Source organism: Copadichromis virginalis, linkage group LG16 (genome assembly GCF_057382275.1).
Source record: "Copadichromis virginalis isolate Kocher_CV1m ecotype Utaka linkage group LG16, C_Virginalis_male_GT1.1, whole genome shotgun sequence".
Taxonomy (NCBI): Eukaryota; Metazoa; Chordata; class Actinopteri; order Cichliformes; family Cichlidae; genus Copadichromis; species Copadichromis virginalis.
The window spans coordinates 26,305,084-26,325,242 of NC_140633.1; the positions used below are offsets into that span (position 1 = coordinate 26,305,084).

General features: G+C 40.2%; 1 long non-coding RNA gene and 1 pseudogene across 1 annotated transcript in view; both read right to left on the reverse strand.

Annotated features, from left to right (window-relative positions):
* LOC146690933 (uncharacterized) overlaps positions 1 to 232 on the reverse strand; it is a 44,016-nt gene extending 43,784 nt beyond the window's left edge. Inside the window, exon 1 of the long non-coding RNA XR_014915616.1 lies at positions 183 to 232. This is a non-coding gene — a long non-coding RNA (uncharacterized LOC146690933). The remainder of the gene's footprint in view (positions 1 to 182) is intronic.
* An 18,082-nt stretch (positions 233 to 18,314) lies between these two features.
* Positions 18,315 to 19,899, reverse strand: LOC146690934 (glycerol-3-phosphate dehydrogenase, mitochondrial pseudogene; annotated as a pseudogene).
* Between the last annotated feature and the right edge of the window lie 260 nt (positions 19,900 to 20,159).

Sequence of the window (20,159 nt, forward strand, 5' to 3'; positions counted from 1 at the left end):
ATAGTTTGAGAAGTCTTGTGTCTATTTGCATTTAGCTTAAAAGTACATCCATCAAATGTCAAGTAAAAAAGTAAACATGATGCATGTGCAAAAAATAAATAAATAAATAAAAACTGTAAAATACGAAAATTTTATATTCCTTTTAAGACCATTTGAGACTGAAAATGATTAGAGCGGCTTACTTTATTTCACTCTCGCTTCTGTCAGGATGAAGACAGGACTCTCCCTAACTGCAAGAGAAACAATACAGACTAGAAATAAAAGCATAAAAAGCATAAATCTATTCAACATGTAGTATCCTCCAGTGTTAAAACTGGCAGCAGACGCTCGGATAAGCCCTCCCACATACTCAGTCTTGAGAATTTCACTGTTTGTGTTCTTTTGAGGAGTTTGTGTTGAATAATACCCACATGGCAAGACATAACAATCTGTAGATTAAGCCCAACAAAAATATGCGTAGAACTCCCTGGCTTTCAAGTGCATTCAAAATACAATTCCCTCATAATCTGAGCTTTGTAAAAACAAAAAAACAGTGTTGGTTTCTTAGTCAACATTAGAAGTGGATTAACAAGAGAACTAGAGATGCATGGTGTTTGAAAGAGCCTTGATACACAATTGCGTGAGATAAACACGAAGCCTTCACTGCGACATAAGAAAATAATTGGCTTATTTATAGATGGTGTGAAATTAAACACACTTAAAAGCCTGGGACAGTATGGTTTAATCAACTGCCTTCAATTCAATTTATGCTCACAATTCACAATGCAACTGAGGAGGGGAGCATTAAATGCATTCCCTTATTACTCTATAAATGCAAGTGTCCAAGCAGACAAAACCCAAGTAATAAATTAATAGTAATAAAAACACCAGCTGTGTGGACAGATGTAGAAATTAAAAGCCAGCAACGAATACAACAGGCAGTCTAGCTTAATAAAATACATGGCAGTAACATTTCTTTGAACCAATCACATGTACCTACTGTGCAATATTTAAACATATTTAATGTTGATATGTATCTCGTTCAGCACTGGCTGAAATGTTAGTCGGTGCTTCAAGCATTTGAAGTCCTTTTGGGGAAATTTGATATTCAACATTAACAAAAACAACCAAAAAACAACTCCTGCTAGAGACCTTTTAACTTGAACTTGGCAATGTTGATATCAAACAAGTCAATTAGTAGATGGATATGACAATAATAGAGCAATAATCCAAACAGGAAAAGGGATAATGTTAATGTCTCACTTAAGACACCTTCAATGAAGGTTTAACCAGATAAAACAGTGAAAAAAAGACCTGATACTGATTAAACCGTCATTCCACCCTGTAACATGTCCAGCTCGTCACATCTACCAGCAACATAAGAGTTCAAAAGTCTTCTAAAAATCAATCTCTGATCAGTAATTACCAACAATACCAAAGTTTTTTTTTTTAGTTCATTTTTTAATTTGGAAGGGAGAAAATGAATAGCCTGGACTTTGGCTCCCATGGGCTGTACCTGCCCCTCAACAATTACCTTACCTATGTAGGTCACAGTAGCCCTGGCAAACCTGCAGCCCAGTTTACTGTAGGTTGAGCTCATCCAAGATATAGGGAGTGCAGAATTATTAGGCAAGTTGTATTTTTGAGGAATAATTTTATTATTGAACAACAACCATGTTCTCAATGAACCCAAAAAACTCATTAATATCAACGCTGAATGTTTTTGGAAGTAGTTTTTAGTTTGTTTTTAGTTTTAGCTATTTTAGGGGGATATCTGTGTGTGCAGGTGACTATTACTGTGCATAATTATTAGGCAACTTAACAAAAAACAAATATATACCCATTTCAATTATTTATTTTTTACCAGTGAAACCAATATAACATCTCCACATTCACAAATATACATTTCTGACATTCAAAAACAAAACAAAAACAAATCAGCGACCAATACAGCCACCTTTCTTTGCAAGGACACTCAAAAGCCTGCCATCCATGGATTCTGTCAGTGTTTTGATCTGCTCACCATCAACATTGTGTGCAGCAGCAACCACAGCCTCCCAGACACTGTTCAGAGAGGTGTACTGTTTTCCCTCCTTGTAAATCTCACATTTGATGATGGACCACAGGTTCTCAATGGGGTTCAGATCAGGTGAACAAGGAGGCCATGTCATTAGTTTTTCTTCTTTTATACCCTTTCTTGGCAGCCACGCTGTGGAGTACTTGGACGCGTGTGATGGAGCATTGTCCTGCATGAAAATCATGTTTTTCTTGAAGGATGCAGACTTCTTCCTGTACCACTGCTTGAAAAAGGTGTCTTCCAGAAACTGGCAGTAGGACTGGGAGTTGAGCTTGACTCCATCCTCAACCTGAAAAGGCCCCACAAGCTCATCTTTGATGATACCAGCCCAAACCAGTACTCCACCTCCACCTTGCTGGCGTCTGAGTCGGACTGGAGCTCTCTGCCCTTTACCAATCCAGCCACGGGCCCATCCATCTGGCCCATCAAGACTCACTCTCATTTCATCAGTCCATAAAACCTTAGAAAAACCAGTCTTGAGATATTTCTTGGCCCAGTCTTGACGTTTCAGCTTGTGTGTCTTGTTCAGTGGTGGTCGTCTTTCAGCCTTTCTTACCTTGGCCATGTCTCTGAGTATTGCACACCTTGTGCTTTTGGGCACTCCAGTGATGTTGCAGCTCTGAAATATGGCCAAACTGGTGGCAAGTGGCATCTTGGCAGCTGCACGCTTGACTTTTCTCAGTTCATGGGCAGTTATTTGGCGACTTGGTTTTTCCACACGCTTCTTGCGACCCTGTTGACTATTTTGAATGAAACGCTTGATTGTTCGATGATCACGCTTCAGAAGCTTTGCAATTTTGAGACTGCTGCATCCCTCTGCAAGATATCTCACTATTTTTGACTTTTCTGAGCCTGTCAAGTCCTTCTTTTGACCCGTTTTGCCAAAGGAAAGGACGTTGCCTAATAATTATGCACACCTGATATAGGGTGTTGATGTCATTAGACCACACCCCTTCTCATTACAGAGATGCACATCACCTAATATGCTTAATTGGTAGTAGGCTTTCGAGCCTATACAGCTTGGAGTAAGACAACATGCATGAAGAGGATGATGTGGACAAAATACTCATTTGCCTAATAATTCTGCACTCCCTGTATTCAGACAAAGCTTGAAAGTTCAGTACGTGGCCTTTTCATTTGTTGCTCAAAATCACAACACTATCCAGATTTACAACGCAGTTTTCCAGACCAACAACCACCCTATTCAGTCTTTGAAAGGTAGCAGGTGCACTTCAGCATAAGGGTAGAAGCCTGAAGGCGTTATAAATGAGGCAACTAAATGCGAGTCATAGACAAGGAGAAAGTATCAAATTAGTCAGGCGCACGTTTCTAGACTTTTAATGTTCAAACAACCCATCCATTTTACCAGAAGACTGTGATATTGATATTAATTCCCCCAGGTACAGTACTATTTTCTAAAAAATGTATCCCCCTCCTGAAGGCACCCTTGAACAACACATCTCCCCCTATGAATTGCTCCTTTATTAACTTGGTGACAATGAAATTAGGAGTCAGGTTTAGCGTTTTACTTATGGCTTTGAGCGTGTGTGCCTATACAAATCTGAAGGAGTCAGTGGTGTAAGCATGCAAGGCCAGGGAGAAGAGTCTTTTTTGCATTCGTGGTTGTTCGCATGCTTCAAGTATGCATGCCACAGCAAACTCAACAGAGCATCTTGTTTTAAACTAATAATAACCAAATTCATGTTTTTATACTCAAATTTCGGGCACACTGGCCTTCGCTGAGAAGTCAGATTACTGTTTTTATGCTTTTTTTTGTTAAAAAGTAAATTTGAAAAAACATGGATAACAACAATAATTATGTTTTAGTGATAAAATGTTTTTAATTTCAAAAAATCTTGCACCGATGGAGTTATCATAACAAAAAGATTAAAAAAAAAGATTTTGGTCATTACTAATATTGTTACAGCTGTGGTATAAACCTTAAATTGGGTGGCGATCTAATAAGTTTGTTAAACACTGCAATTTCCTTAAAAATTCAGTTCTATGTAATATATTAGTACATTTATTTCAACTACATCGAGTGCAATACCTAAAAATATGTATGCATTGAAATAACAGTTTGCTTATAGGGTCTCACCCAACTACCAATCACACTTACAACATGTGATAGTCTTAATCTCCCAAATTAAACAATTTAAAAAAAGTAACATTTACTACAATGATTTCTTTTAGTGTTATCAACAGGACTAAAATAGGAAAATAACAAAAATGAATGAATAAATTAATATGAAATTCTATCAGCTGTTTGCCTTTCACCACCTGGTAACCCTCTTCCTTTTCTATCATACTCACTTCCAATTACACAGCATCAGAATGATGTTTGCTAGCTGTGACGGACATGCAGTAAGTATACAAGGTTCATTATATAAAATCAGAAGTTCAAAACCAAAACTCTACTAATTAGTTAGGTTTCACAAGAATGTGTCATCAAAATGTCAGAAGCTCCACATTTTAAACACATCCCACTAGAGCTTTAGACATCTCCTACAAGTAAAATCCACTTATTACAATGACAGTCTGTTGCTGATGAGGCACTGTACAGAGAAAGTATATATCACAGGTCTCCTTCTTGTAATAATTCACTTTGTAATAGGGGTGAGAACGCTACAGCATTTTATTAAAGTGTGAGCACTTGGACAGTGAGTACAGTATATTTTTAAATGTGGACACACACACTCAGGTTTTAGAATGGCTTGGGATTCCCGTGACCTCCTGCTTCAGTCGCAAGGGCCTTATCTCTGGAGGGTCAATTACCATTCGCTTTTGCTTGATCTTGTTTGTTTAACTTGACACGGTGAAGAAAGGCCTGACATTGACCAGAATTCACTGCATTAATGTGTTCCATGTTCTGCATTCATCACTGTCACTAACCTAGAGGAGAGTGCCGGCATCACATGAGGACAGAAAAGAGGCTGTATCTGTGTGTGTGGTAAAGACAGATGACACACACACATACACACACGATAAAAAAAAAAGAAAGATGTGTGCAGAAATAAGAAGACAAAAATGATTAATTTCTTCACTCCACTGACAACGATAATAAAATGTCTATTTTTTACGCTGCTGGAAGATTGTTTTTAAAGAAAACAACAATCTAAAAAAAATGTTTTTGTGTTGTGCAACTCCATCGTCTGTGTGATGTGGGTGAAAATCTACAAGATGCTGTTCAGGGCTTAGTTCAGACAGTGACTCATACCGGATTCTCTTCTGTGCATGCACTCTTATTATTCCCTCTTGGTCACTTTAGATGTAATTTGTTACCAACTCACCAGGTGACAGTGACATTTGCCTTTTCATTTTACCTGAATGCACAAATTTGTCTTTATCAAATAATCACAATTATTATTTGTATTTATCCATTGAAGACATTTCACAACTGTATCTAAATGTAAATCTTCTAATAGTAGTCAAGATTGACATTTTTTCAAAATATTTTCTTTTACATAAGTTCTTTTTCTATTTTTATGAATAGCTAATAATAGCATGAGAGCATGAAAGAGCATGTATGCTCCAGGGTTAAATAAATAACATAAATGCAACAGATGTACCGTTATAAATTAAACTAGTCAGACAAACTAGATGCTGGTTAGTGTCTGGTTTGGATCTATACGTTGTTTTTGTTGGGATAACATGCAAACTCCACACAGGGAGGGTTCAAACCAGAACTCTGGAGCTCGGTATCTATGTGTAGGCTTGGTGTATGTGTAAATACATGTATATTTAAATAAATACATTTAAAACATGTTTTATATTTTAGACTCTTCAAAATAGCCACCCTTTGCCTTCATTACTGCTTTGCACACTCTTGGCATTCTCTCACTGAGCTTCATGAGGTAGTCACCTGAAATGGTTTTCCAACAGTCTTGAAGGAGTTCCCAGAGATGCTGAGCACTTGCTTGTCCATTTGCAATCCCAGACCATCTTGACAGTGGAGGCCAGGCCATCTGGCGCAGCACTCCATCACTCTGCTTCTTGGTCAAATAGCCCTTACACAGCCTGGAGGCATTTTTGGGGTCATTGTCCTGTTGAAAAATAAATGCTGGTCTAACTAAACGCAAACCGGATGGGATGGCATATTGTTGCAGGATGCTGTGGTAACCATGTTGGTTTAGTGTGCCTTCAATTTTGAATAAATCCCCAACAGTGTCACCATCAAAGCACTCGCACACCATCACACTTCCTCCTCCATGTTTCACATTGGGAACCATGCATGTAGAGACCACCCTTTATCTTTCCTGAGTCAAACAAATATACAGCAACCAAAGATGTCAAATTTGGACTGATCAGACAAAAGCACAGATTTCCACTGGTCTAATGTTCGTTCTTTGTGTTTTGTGGTCTAGGCAAATCTCTTCAGGTTGGGGATTCGACTCCCAACCAAGGCGTCTGTGTCTAGTAAGAGTCCCTAGGCTAGACCTCCCATGCTAACCAAGCCTACCTCGGATAAGAATGAGAGAGAGATAACTGAAACCATACTGGCTTGGACGTCGCCCGGATTAACAAGCGTCAGGTGTTGAGCAACCAGGACACACTGAGAAGAACTGGGCTACTGGAAAAAGAAGGCATACGTGGGCAAGAGATGTAAAACAGAGCGCTATTGGAATGCTACTATGCAAGTAAACCCAGTGGAAGAGGTTACATGAAGAGGATGTAGCACCTATAGACTCTTCGATAGTCTTATCGACTCTTTGTTCCACACATGGATCCTGTAATGCCTAGAACTATACAGCATGAACAGGGCCCTAACCCTTCATCGGGAACTCAATAGGGATGTGGCGAACAACACTTGAGGACAACTTCAAGCCAATTGCACAAGCCACCATCAAGGTTCCACCAAGAAGATGCTCCATCCACAATGGTGTTCTGCATAGGCCTGAACCCCCTCAGTGAGATCACTGACAAGACTGGCTACAGATAGTGTCTATGGCGCAACTAGTGACTACGGAGAAAGCGTCAGCCTACATGGGTGACATCAAGCTGTATACCAGGAGTGAACAAGACATTGATTCACTGATCTCGAAGAGAGATACCAGCAAGATGGACAGCTTTCTGTATCCTTTCTTCATCACACCCAGCGCCGACAGAGGAATGTCATTCGGACCGGAGAACTATGGTCAGATGGTAACGAAGAGAGGGAAGGTAGTCAGAACCACCCTTTTCAGAGGCTGTGGTAGGATACAATCCCCTCAGCTCAGTTGTGATAGCAGCTCCTTCTTCAAAATGTTGGAGCACTGAGGTTTTTTGTTGTCAGTCTAGGTGTTAGGTATCGGAGATTCCATAGCTCCCACATCCTCTTCATGTAATCCCTTCCCACATTGAGGAAAAAAAAAAAGCACATTGAAACTTCATGTATGTAGTTATGTACATCCTCAAACTGCCAGTGTTAAATATATTAAATCTTCGACCATATAAAAGGTCTCAAGACAGCCTTAAAACACTCAATTTTTAATTTACATTGTAATTGATAAATTTTGCTAAAACCAGTTAAGCTTTGTAGAATGGTTTAATTTGATGCAGTTTAAGTGAAGTTAAGGGACTAAAAGTGTTACACATTTAAAACTTCAAAAATATGAGACTATCCAAGAAAGTTTAAAACTGCTTCTAAGCATGTTAAATACATAGTGATGATCAAAAATGATGAAAAGAAAATTAGGAATGTGTACTTTTACTATCTGCCGTTACAAAAACGTGTTTAATTTAGAAATTGTGTTGGTAGAAACTCCCACACAAGACCCTACAATAAACTCGCAGCTCAATTAGTGCAGTGGAGTTCACGTAAAAAGGCCTGCCACTAGCTGGATCTCTATTCACAGGTTATCTGTGTGTTTCCTTTCAAACTCACAACCCAAATATAGTCTTATTTGTCATACCTCAGGGGCTTGGGAGAAGCACTTAAGTAATGCTGCACCTAATTTTTCTGTGACACACAGTATAAAATACATAGTTTCTGTTAGTGTCACAACTGATTTTTAGTTGGTTTTAGAGTACAGGGTCTAAACCTACACCAGCCTGGAAGGAGGGAAGCATCAGTACCTCTCTAACATTTTATGCTCACAGGTTTTGGCCAGCGTTTGTACATCACCGTAGGAAACTTTTAATCAGTTTATCAATATGTGATTGAAGTGCAGACTTTCAGCTTCATTTTAAAGGGTTGTGTAAAAGTATTACATTTAATGTTTAGAAGTCACAGCCATTTTTGTACATAATCATTATTTTCAGAGGCTGAAAAGTAATAAGTGAAAATATATGGAATCAAGCTGCATTTCCTGGACATTCTCAGGGTAACAAAACATGTCATTGAGAGAAAAACAACATGGATGTGCTGTTCCAGTCAACATCTGGAGTATTGTTCCTGATCCCGCATATGAGACAGAGAGTCTGAGTGTCATGGTTACTGAGCTAAAAGAGGATCATCAGCACAGAACATCTATTAAAGTAGAGAAATCTAAAACCTCTTCTCATAAAGGAACACATGAGAAACGCCCACTGGTAATAATCAGATAGGAGCCTGTTCACATACACATGCACCCACACACACTCACACTTTCCCGTAATATTTCATGAACATCCATGGTTAATCAAACCTTTGATTTCTTTAAAAAAAAATAGAATCTTTTCATGTACTTCTCTGAGCAGTAAAGAGGAACAACTGTAAGTAGTCTTCAGAGGCCGTGGTAGGACACAAAGTCATATGGAATGAATGGCAGAGTGAAATGTGAAGATGAATACCTCTGGGTTTACATGTTATGATCATTCATGTCACGTGAGAACTCAAATCAATGGTTTGACTGCAAAGTTAGCTAAAAATATGACCTTATATTACAATAAATTGTATCTGTATAATGGCAGTCATATTCTTTTCCCATTTTTAAGCACTTGTTGTTTCTATAATAAGCACCAAGTACAATCTAAGTTTGTTTGCTTTCTCTTTTACTTTCTTTCAGATGCCTCCATCACTTACTCGCACCCACACACTCACCACATTCCAGGCCTAGCTGTTCCACATTTCTTTTCCAACCATCTATCATATTCCACTTATCCAGTTCAGAGTTATGGTTGAGCTATACCAGCAGTCACTGGGTAAGAGGCAGAATACACCCTGGGCAAGTCACCAATCTATCACAGAGAGACAACCACTCACATTCACACCTGCAGAAAATTTAGACTCACCAATTAACTTAACATAATGAGGACCTCCTTGCTGTGAGGCAACAGTGCTACAAACTGCACCCCTTCCTTTAACCCTTTAAAACCTGAAACCTTTGCTACATAAGCTATATTTTTGCAATTTTAGTTATTAAAAATGTGTGATGTCATTTATATCATTTTTTGAGGGTAAAAAAAAAAGTCACGCTGAGGATGTAGACGTCGCAAAAACTCACAAAAACACATGTATCAAAACGATATGCTTGGCTTTAAAGGGTTAAGATATTTAATTAATTCAATGCTTAAATATATTGTTCTTACTATCGTGTTAACATGTGAATCATTCTGAACCAACGGGCTTGTGCATTCTACATAGAATCGGCCCCCATTTCTCTATAAAAGAAAACAGGTTTACCTCCAAGTAAAGCAAAGAAAGTGGTAATGATACTGCAGAAGCCTGCACCTCTGAAGCAAGAGGAGTGTCCAAAACTTGGACAGTCACATCACTTGTATATACTAATCATGTGATACTTGATGAGCTACTTTACTAATTTCTCATGGTCTATAATAATCCACAAAGACCAACATTTATCTGATGTCTGGATTAGGGCTAAAACTACCAGTTATTTTCATTACTGATTAACTTGCTGAATATTCCTTTGAATAACTGTTTTTCCTTTCTTATAAAGGTGCTGTGAGGAATGCAGGGATCACATTCAGATCTATATTTGAGCTTCCAGGCAGATGACGTATTACGAACAGAATGACAGGAAGGGTGAGGCTTAACTGTATGAAAAGTACTGCTAGGCTGACTGCCAATAATAGACTATTGCAAACTCCTGATAGGTATAGATCAAAACAATGCCTATTTTTAGGGCTCATGCAGGCACAGTGAATGGCTTTTGTGTACTGGGTATTATTGCAATCACAGTGTAGAAACGGTGCTGAGCAAATCTCAGTAATTAACCTATGGTAATGACAAAAGCCAATTTATGGCTCTTAAAGATCAAATGTATCTGGGTTAATGTGAGGTCAAATGCATGTGCGGGAATATCAGAGCTGGAATTGATGTAGCTGATTGGGGAGAGGTGTACAGGGATTACTGACAGTGTGAATGGTGCTGTCAAAAACATCTATTCTAAATAGACAATGGAGCGCAAGCTGTTGTCGAGCTTAATTCAAAACAATAACAGTACACAGTGTTAATACCACTGTACACTCACTCACTGGCTGGCTGTTTTAAAGTATGGTGATCTAAACAGAGAACTCATAGCTGGAGGGGTTTCATTATAAGGTTTTGGCCTGCGCTTTAATGTTACATCAAACCTGTAACCTTGGTTAAATAGCCTGAACTAGACTGAAAAGTAGTAGCTACATTAAGTATAATAAGTTCAGAATGAATTAGAAGACCCTCTCCTTGCAGTGCTCCACTAACATTAACAGTATACAGTTGAAAATGTGGCGAATGGACACTTGCTCTTTTCTCACAGTGCATCCTTCTGCCATCTCCTCCCCAGGTAAATCACACACACACACACACACACACACACACACACACTTGGGCATCCACATGATGTAAAAGAATTCCCCCCCTTGTTCCACTGCACCATGGGCGTTTTGTAGGCAACAGACTGATGTTTACATGGCCCCAATCACAGCAGACTGAATGCACTTTGGCTATGACAGCTTTCTACCATTAAGCAATTTGTGCCATAGCAACTCTTTGACGGGATCAGACCACACAGGCCAGCCTGTGCTGCCCACACACATTAATGAATCTTTGGTGCCATGATCCTGTCTCCAGTTATAGCTCTCCTTACTAAAGACCACTTTTAGCAGGTACTAAACACTGCATGTGCTTGATACGATCATTTATCCATCACATTTTTGGATCTTGTCAAAGTCTTTTAGGTCTTCCTTCTCTTTCAGCATCAAGGAATGACAATTCGTAAGTATTGTAATTGAACTCAACTCCATACTGGTGCCACTGTGACAGCATAACTAATGCTATCTAGTTCACCTTACAGTAGTTTTAGTGTGGCTTGTCAGTGTATGTGAAGTTACTTTCCTGGTATCCATCAGCCCACCTGACCACTTTGTAGATCCTGCGTCTGTAGGTGGAAGCCAGATGTTGTGCCATCTGGACGCAGTGACAGACAAAACAGACATTAGTTATTCAGCCAGACTCCAAACAGAGCCTACTGACAGATCATGGCTCCTGGGGAGTTATGCTGCATTTAAATAGCACCTTTTGATATTAGATCAATACACCGGATTAACAGTCAAGTCATTCATGGGCAGATGCTGTGGGGAGACAGCATGCTTTGACTGTGATACATTATGTGCCAGAACTAAACAAAGAAGTTATTTCAATTCCAATGGTTTTGTTACTTTTTTCACAAAAGGTCAAGCGCTGTCAAAAATATCAGCATATTGACCTTTTTAAACATTCCAGAAACATTGGGATCATAGATTATGCTTTCTTCCCCTCTTTCTCGGTAACAAAGGGTTAAAACTCATTCACACCAAAGTCACAGGGGGCTGCAACTCTCTGTGCTTGTCATTTGCAGGTCATTGTACAGTTCATTTGAAGTCTAACATGGCATGGACTGTCCTGGTGATATGTGTGTATTGTCAGGAGGACAGAGAAGCTGTGCAGGATGACAGCAAGCTCTGTTACTGCTTGAGTAGATCCGTCCATTCAGTCTACCACCTACACATGTTTCATAATCCATGTTTGCAATCTAAAACAGGCTTGCTTCTAGAGTCAATATTTTCATATTTTTGAGCTTATTTCTCTTTTTTTTGCAGGACACCCACACACCTGTAAATTTTCAGCTTCCAAGTTTTCAAAGTTTTGGGTTTTTTTTTTAAGCAGTTGTAGGAGCTTACCTAGAACGATCTACTGTGCAGGGCGTGCTTCTAGTTTTAAATACCTACACTGAATTCAACCTACTGTTTATCCACAGCATAATATAGAACTGTGCCACAGACTTGCATTAATTTCCAAAAACAATTACACACCTCACTGTCTGACACTGTGAGGCATGTCCCTATACTCAACAAATATATAGGTAACTTCAGTACCTAGCTGTTGCAATTAAATACATTTGAGATCATTTTTTTAAAAGATTTACGTCTTCATTAGGAACTCTGGAAGGATATGGAGGTTAGACGGTAGCAAGAGACAAGTTATCACACTGTTTTTATCAGATTTGTTGAAAAAAATAAAACATGTTGTCCCTAATAAAGCAAAAGAAGAACGCAAACATCAAATTTATATTTAGGGAACCCTGAACTAGGATAATGTACATTTTATCCTAGTTTATGATGGCTGAAATACAGCTGTGTTACAAACAAACAAAGGCAGCAAGCAAAGGTGTTTGACTTTTTTGAGACTGCAGAAAGCATCAGACTACTGGTCTATTCAAATCTGCAGTAGACAGTTTGTATTGTGTTTTCTTCCCAACATGCACAGTGGAAATCAGTCAGGTCAGTGGGCTCAGGCACATTAATTTACGTTCAGTGACTAAATACGTGAACAGGTACACCCAAAGTGTTCCTCCCAAATGTTAAAAACACAATTAAAGGTCATAGATAAGTAAAAGCGTAATTTCACATTGTCATCTTATAATTAGCAATTTTGACTTGGTGTGTTGTATACTAGTTTTATCTATCTGGACATTAACTGTGATTGTGAACACGTTCATTGAGTGCATTTTAAACTGGTCTCCAGTTGAGTAAATAGGGAATGATCGATAGGATAGATCAAAATTGTTGCCTTGCACAGAGAGTAGATCAAGCAATCATATATATAGATATGATTATTCTCTTCTTTGCCTCATTTGTTAAAATACATACTGGAAAAAGCGCTACATGGTCACCAGTTCACTGTCACTAATGTCAACATTGTTGCTCCTGCAGTTTGAGTGTCCTTGGAGTTTAGCTTTATGACCGGAGGAAAAACCACTCCAGGGTGGTGAGACATCACCTCTCCTATCTCAGAGAAAGACAGTGCAGACGGCTATGTTGGCAAACATAAACATGTGGACACCTACTGTCTGAAGACACACGCATCCTGCAGATATATGCTGTGTGTGTCAGTGCGCGCGCACACACACACACACACCCTTGAAGTGAGTTGTCTATCCTCTCTATTTCACCGCTAAAGCAGGAAAATAAACGAGCTCCTGCTGCTGCCTCTCAACAATCCAGTTTTTCTTGTATAGTGGTGACATATAAGGGATTAAATATTAATACGCTATTGTGTATCGATTGACAAAATACCTGCCACTATAATGGGCCGGTTGATATTTCTGAATAAAACAATGACAAACTCGTTATCAAAGGGCATTTTTAAAACATTTATGACAAGTGAGTAGCTTTGGAGCAGGAGGCCTCACACGGACAATAAAAAGCATGCCGATGAAGACAACGTCCATTTAGACTTGCTCAAAATAAAAGTTAAAGATAATAAACAATGTCTCCTGAGCTCAGAAGCCATACCACCATGGATTTAAAACTCCAAAATAATGGATAATAATGATGGGTGATGAGGATGGGCTAACACTTCTAATTATTTACATGTCATTACAGTTTGTAGTGTAGACATCTAGCTGAGTTTTGATGTAAATAATCACAGCATGAAAAAGGAGGAGTCCCTTTGGACTTGATGGCTAAAGAAGAAGATGGGAAATATTCAGTGAAAAAAAAAGAAAAGTTTTTCATTCTTTAATTCCAGAGGCAGAGTGAGCTACACTGATGCCTCCTTTGTTCGGCTGACTCATGGTTGGGGAATGGAACTGTTGTGTGGTGTGGAAAGATTTCACCACAAAAACAGAAAGGCAGGCCACTTCAAGCTGCAGGAAAGAAACAAAGAGGGTCTTTAAACATGCCAGTCCAGGCAGTGGAGAATCCAGTGAGTTGAGTCAAACTGAGAACAGCGAAGTAGAGATCTAGTGTTTGACACAAGGAGACTCTGGTGTGACTGTGAGAAGCCATGGAGACCCTTCCTGCTTTAGGGAAGGACTAGGGGAGACACTGGCTGTCCACTACGCAGGCCAGTGGGCCTTTCGAGGTGTCACCTCCACACAATGTGACAAACCCCTCTGGTCTGAGTCCTGTTCACACTCCCCCATCCCCTTCCTTATGTGTTCTTAGACAAATGAGTGAAGACCCCAGCTCGGGCACTACCACAGGCAAGGACGGAGACTGCATGGGCTCCACCAGTCAAGGCTTCTCGCTCCATCACTTCACACTTATATCCCCCACACTCTGCTATGTCCCCTTCCTTTATCTTACTTTTCAGGCTTCGGGCTTTCACTGCTCATTTTGTGACTACGAGACTTTTACCGAGGTCTCGCCCAGACATACGCCACATGTCACCCTGCCGTCTGTGGCCATGCTGCCTGGAGCCAGATGTGGTCTCAGGCTTGAACTGGAGACCTACTATGGCATGTCCCCAACAAACCCTTCTGTGTCTTATTCTTTATTTTTTATGGTGCTTACAGAAGACATATTCATACAGAACCTCGAGTACCAAGACAACAATGTAAGAAGCCAGCTTAAGCATAATTCCACATTAAATATAATAGACTCAATCAATCCATAATAAAAGCAGTGATACATTATTAAATAATGGCATCATGTTGCTAGATTTTTAACTACTTGCATTTGAGTATTCAGTGAGCAGTTTAGTCTAATGGTTTTCCAGTTAAGGGCCTTTCTAAAATCAGATGAACTTACGAGGTGATTACTGAGATAGGAAGGAAGAAACAAGCTAGCAGTGAGGCTGTAAGGAGTTAGAGATTGATGAATAGTTCTTTTTAAATAAAAGGTCTTTTTCATGCCATGTTTCCTCCACCTTCTTGCTGAAGAAATAATCCACTTTATTTCTAGCCTTAATAATGTATCTTATGGACCAAACACACTGATATTATGCTGCATATGTAGTTATGCTGCAGTAGGCCTAAGATGCCGAGTGGGCTTCCCTGTGCTGACTGTTTCTTCTTCACTCACCTTTTTCACTCCCTGTGTGTTTATAGACCTTTGCTGTATTAATAATTAGTAATCATTATCCCATAGTGGACAAAAGCATAGTGGGTCCTGTTCTTTTGTCCTGTCTTTCTCTGCTCTCTTCTCCCTCACCCCCAACTGTGAGGGAGAAGAGATGGCTGGCGGATATCCACCTCTCCCTGAGTCTGGTTCTGCCAGAGGTTTCTTCCTGTTAAAAGGGAGTTTTTTCTTCCCACTTTTGCCAAGTAGGTGTTTTTTTTTTCTTGTCATAGAGGGTCGTGTCATTTATGGGGTTTCTTTACCTAACGACATAAAATATCTTGAGGTGACTGTTGCTGTAAATTGGTGCTATATAAATAAAATGTAATCAAATTGGAAAATAAAGCTATGAAGCACCTAATTAGTTAGATAATTTATCCACCATTTAATGCTCGATACCTTCCGGGTTACTTTACTCTGATTACTCAGCTGCACGCACAGTGAGGCTTTAAGCTAACAGTTACAGCGGCAGCAGAAAATGTCTCAAACTCTGTGTTCCCACAAAAAAATGAGTTTGAGACATTTTGTCTTTTTAATTGGTGGAACTAACCCTACTTGGCCTATCATCGTTTGATTTTTGGAAAATACGACACACCGTTTTTGCCACGTTGAGAAAAAATGTAAATAAAACGACATAGGTTTAGAGGGACATTTCTCTAGTGCTAAGTACTTAGACATCTCGCGTGAGACAACCACTTAAAAAAAATGTTTCACAGACTAAAACGCATAGAAACAACTATTCAACAGTTAAGACTCTGCTGTACTTTAACATCTTAATCTAAAAGTAAGATTTGATGAGACAAATCGAGTAAAATGCAGCTTTTTCTATGACACCCAGAACAGAACAATAAATTGGTAGAGCTGAAAATTGTTCTATCATACTTGAGTAAATATACTAAGTTACTTCCTAATAGCTTCTCTAAAATATGCCAATATACGCATCTTTATCTCATTAGTATACCAAACCATACAACCTCCTCTATACAGCTCTTCTCTTCACAGCAGATAAGCTGAATTTATCTGAGTTTTTTCTTTAGCATATAGAAGGCAGAGCTAATATTGAGGAATGCAAAAAAAGAAAAAACCGTCATGGACTAATCTTGTGCTGAGTATAGCCATGATAATGATGATGGATTAGAAATACAGCAGTGTATTGGGATTACAGTGCTATTAACTGGCCAGGGAAGGAGGATGAGGAGGCTGACCAGTATCAAACTAATCAATCAAATAATCGGGACAAGCCCTTGTCTACTAGAAACAATTAGACCACTTCTCCAAAATCAATAACCCTGCATTCTGTTTAGATACCCACTGGTCACTCATTCAATAAAACCTTCGTGGGTTCTGATAAGCCTGCCAGTCGGCAAGGGCCATTTGAGGCTCCGAGTGGGAACAAAATACATCAAACAGGCTCCAGGAAGGCCTCATAAAAATTGCAAATCGAAAACAATATAATTTAATGTGGCAAAGGTTATTTTTCCACTTGTTCATTATCAAATGTCTCATGTGAAAGCACTGCTATGAAGGGGAAAAATCTATTTGGTCTTGAGTGTTTGGGGAAAACAGGAGGGACATGTATTATATCTAAAGGAAAACAAAATAACGATGGAATCAAAAGGGTTCATAAAGTTGCTCTGAGAAATAGCCTTAGTATTGGAGGTGTCTCCAGCTTCCAGCACAGCTCCCATACATAATTAAAACAGGAATTTGTATCTGTCTGTACTCTGTGGCCTCCTGATGAATTAATATCTGGTGGAAGTCCTACACAGCCATCAGATTAGCTCATTTATTTCTGTCAGCTGCTTGCTCTATCAGCTATTTGTAAATCAGAGAGGGTGGTTGGGTGGATGCTGGGGGTGGGGGTGGGGATCGTTGGACGTGTATTTATTATCATAAATGGGTGTTATGAATTAGGTCTGATTCAAACTTCCCGGCTATAGTGCCGCAAGTGTAAGTGCGCAGTGATGACTTTCTTTTCTTTTCTTTTTTTTTTTTACCTGGGAGAAATGTTATGTTGGTTGTTGCATTAATTATACCTTACATCACAGCTGTCCCTTACATGTATTGGGCTGCAGTTCAGTAAAACTTTGATATTTGTTGAAGATATTAAAAAAGAAAACAAAAACAAAAATAGGCATCAGGTGAAGAATGGTAAGTTTTTATGGAAAACAAAATCACCTTCCATTTCCTGGCTGTGGTTGCCGAGTTAGTTGAGGATGTAATTCAGACACTGATATCCTCTCCAGAGATGACTTGCTATGCGATGGTGTGTTTGGGCATCCGCTCCCCAGGTCAGATAGAAGATGATGCGACGGCGTCTTGGAGTTTTATGCTGTCAAGTCTGGAGGTGCATGAGTGTTGTGTGCATGAGAGGGCGAGCGGCTAGGGAGGGGAACAAACAAGGAGACTGCATTAACCTTTGGTCTGCTGGAGAGGGGAGGGCACAAGCGGGCCGGGCTGGTTGAAGGGACACCCCATAATCAGGCTCCTGTCAGTGCTGTTTCCAGGAGATTAATTCAGCTGGTTTCAATTCCAGTCGCTGCTCCCGTAGCCTCAACGCAGGGTACACATATTGCCCTGTTTAAAACACATGCACATGGCACTGACTCAATTTAACACAGGAATAGCTGAGGGGGAAGGCTGTGTCACAGGAGTAGCCTTCATTCCTTACCAACACAAATAACATGCATCAACAAGAAAGCAGGAATCTCAGTCCGACCCAAAAGAGAAAGGAATCCAATCAAAAATTGAGATGCAATCTCAGCAAGAATAGATGATGTTTGAAGAGAAATGTAAGTCTTCTCTTGCAGTTAACACAGTGATTACATGAAGCTGTGACACTCCCGAGCTGAAGTTCCCATTTGGACTAAACACCTGCTCTGAGCTAGACATACAGGCAGAGCAGCCAGACAGAGCCTGGCTGTTGTGGCCAGAGGCTGAGGAGTTTCTACTGCAGCTAACTAATGAACTGATGAGACGGCAGTGCTGAGGAGCAGGTGATACAGGAGGATAGTGACAGAGACGTAGGGGTCCACCGTTAGTTACCTGTAATAGCCGGGATGACGATGTGCACCCCGGCACTGGGCTGACAGATGTCGGGGTTCTTCTGATCATCCATTTTCCACAGCGCGTCCGTAAAAGGTCCCGTGGCATTGATAACACATTTGGCTCTGACATCAAATTCCTGCCCTATGAAAGAAAACAGCATCAATCACCAGGGGCTATTCATCTGTGGCTGGTGACAAGCCGGATTATTAATTTATCAGCGAACGCCCCCCTCTCTCCGTAATAGAGTGGCTCGAGTGTGTCCATGGGAGACTTCCCAGGATTGTAATTAATAGGAAACAGACATACCTAATTTCCCTCTTGCCTCTTTGTGTCACAGAGTAGCTCAGTGGCAGTGACTGAGGGTCTTTTGAAATTGTGGAAGGGAAATGTTTGTTAATGTGATGCTTGATGTTGACGAGCTACAGTATATAATGGGATGCATATCAAAAGATACCATGAGGATAGCAAATGATCTGTTTTGGCAACAAGCTGAATGACAAACTACCTTTAAAAATTTGATGCGTGATGCTGCCACTGCTAAGAGAAGCGAAGAAAAGACCAGGAATGACTGCGTTCACAAGCCAGAAATTCATATCTCTGTGAGCGAGAAAAAAAAGAAGAAAAAATAAAAGACAAAGAAAAAAGAACTGATGACAAAACTGTTTTTATTATCCTTTCAGTCTGAGCCCTCCCTATGTGAGGCCCTCCTCTCACATTATTAAAGTGAGACATCTCCTCCAAGAGCACACTTCCATCTTTTAAAACATCAGGGGGTGGTCATGTGTTGAGATCCTCAAATCTTGGTTATTCATGAAATGTTTCAGAATACCATCTTTTACCCTTAACTGCTTTATTCTTCCAAAGCCAGCCCTATGCATGACATTTAAAAGGTAAGTAAGGCCATTTGGAGTACGCTAATTCTGTCTTATGTTCCTCCCTACAAGATCTGAAGCAGTCCTCTACACCATAAAACGCTTATAAAATATTAAAAGCCCCTGCATTAGATGTGCAATGACTATGTGCAAACTAGCACTGAGTAAGAGGCGCTGGGAGGAACCCTGTTGTGAGGGCTAGAGAGAGTGGGAATAGAGTGAGGCAGGAAGGAAGGAAGCGGCTTTTGTTGGATTTACCTGTGATCACATCCCTGCAGTGCGCTCTGCAGACCCTCTCCTTCCCCGTCTGAGGGTCTGCCCTCTCCAGTAGGTGCACCAGTTCAGTGTAATTGGCTATGGCAGCCCCATACCTGGCAGCAGTGAGGGCGATGGCGAGGTTCATTCGAGCATCGTTGTGTTGTCCTGCAGCGGGGGGACAGGACCAGAGCAGGGGGATGTGAGTCACCCCAAGCCTGTGACTGGTGGTATGGAAGTGTGTCGGAACCGATATGTCACATCTGTCCCTGTCACTTTGCATCAGTGCGATGGCTGCTCTGGCCACACAAGGAGCACACTTAAAGCCACAGTGGCCCTTTGGCCTGAGTGTGGGGCCCCGGCAGCCCCTCCCCTCTCCTCTCCTACGCTGGGAAGGGTAACTGCTCCTCGGGAAAAGGAAGGGAATGCAAGGAATAGATGCACTGATGCCTTGAATATACAAAGAGTGCTGAGGAGCAAAAAAAAAAATGGTTGTTTGAGAGTGTGCCTCTTGTGTAGTACATAATAGTTATTCCTGTCTTTTGAACATTTCATTAAGATTACTTTAATAGTTTTGTGTGCACAACTTCAGCAGGCTTCATTTTAAAAGAGAGCAGTGATCAGTGAAAACGGTCACGTCTCCTCCTAATAATCACATTTTTCAATATGTCAATATGACGGTAAACAAATCTTGACAGCGGCTGATC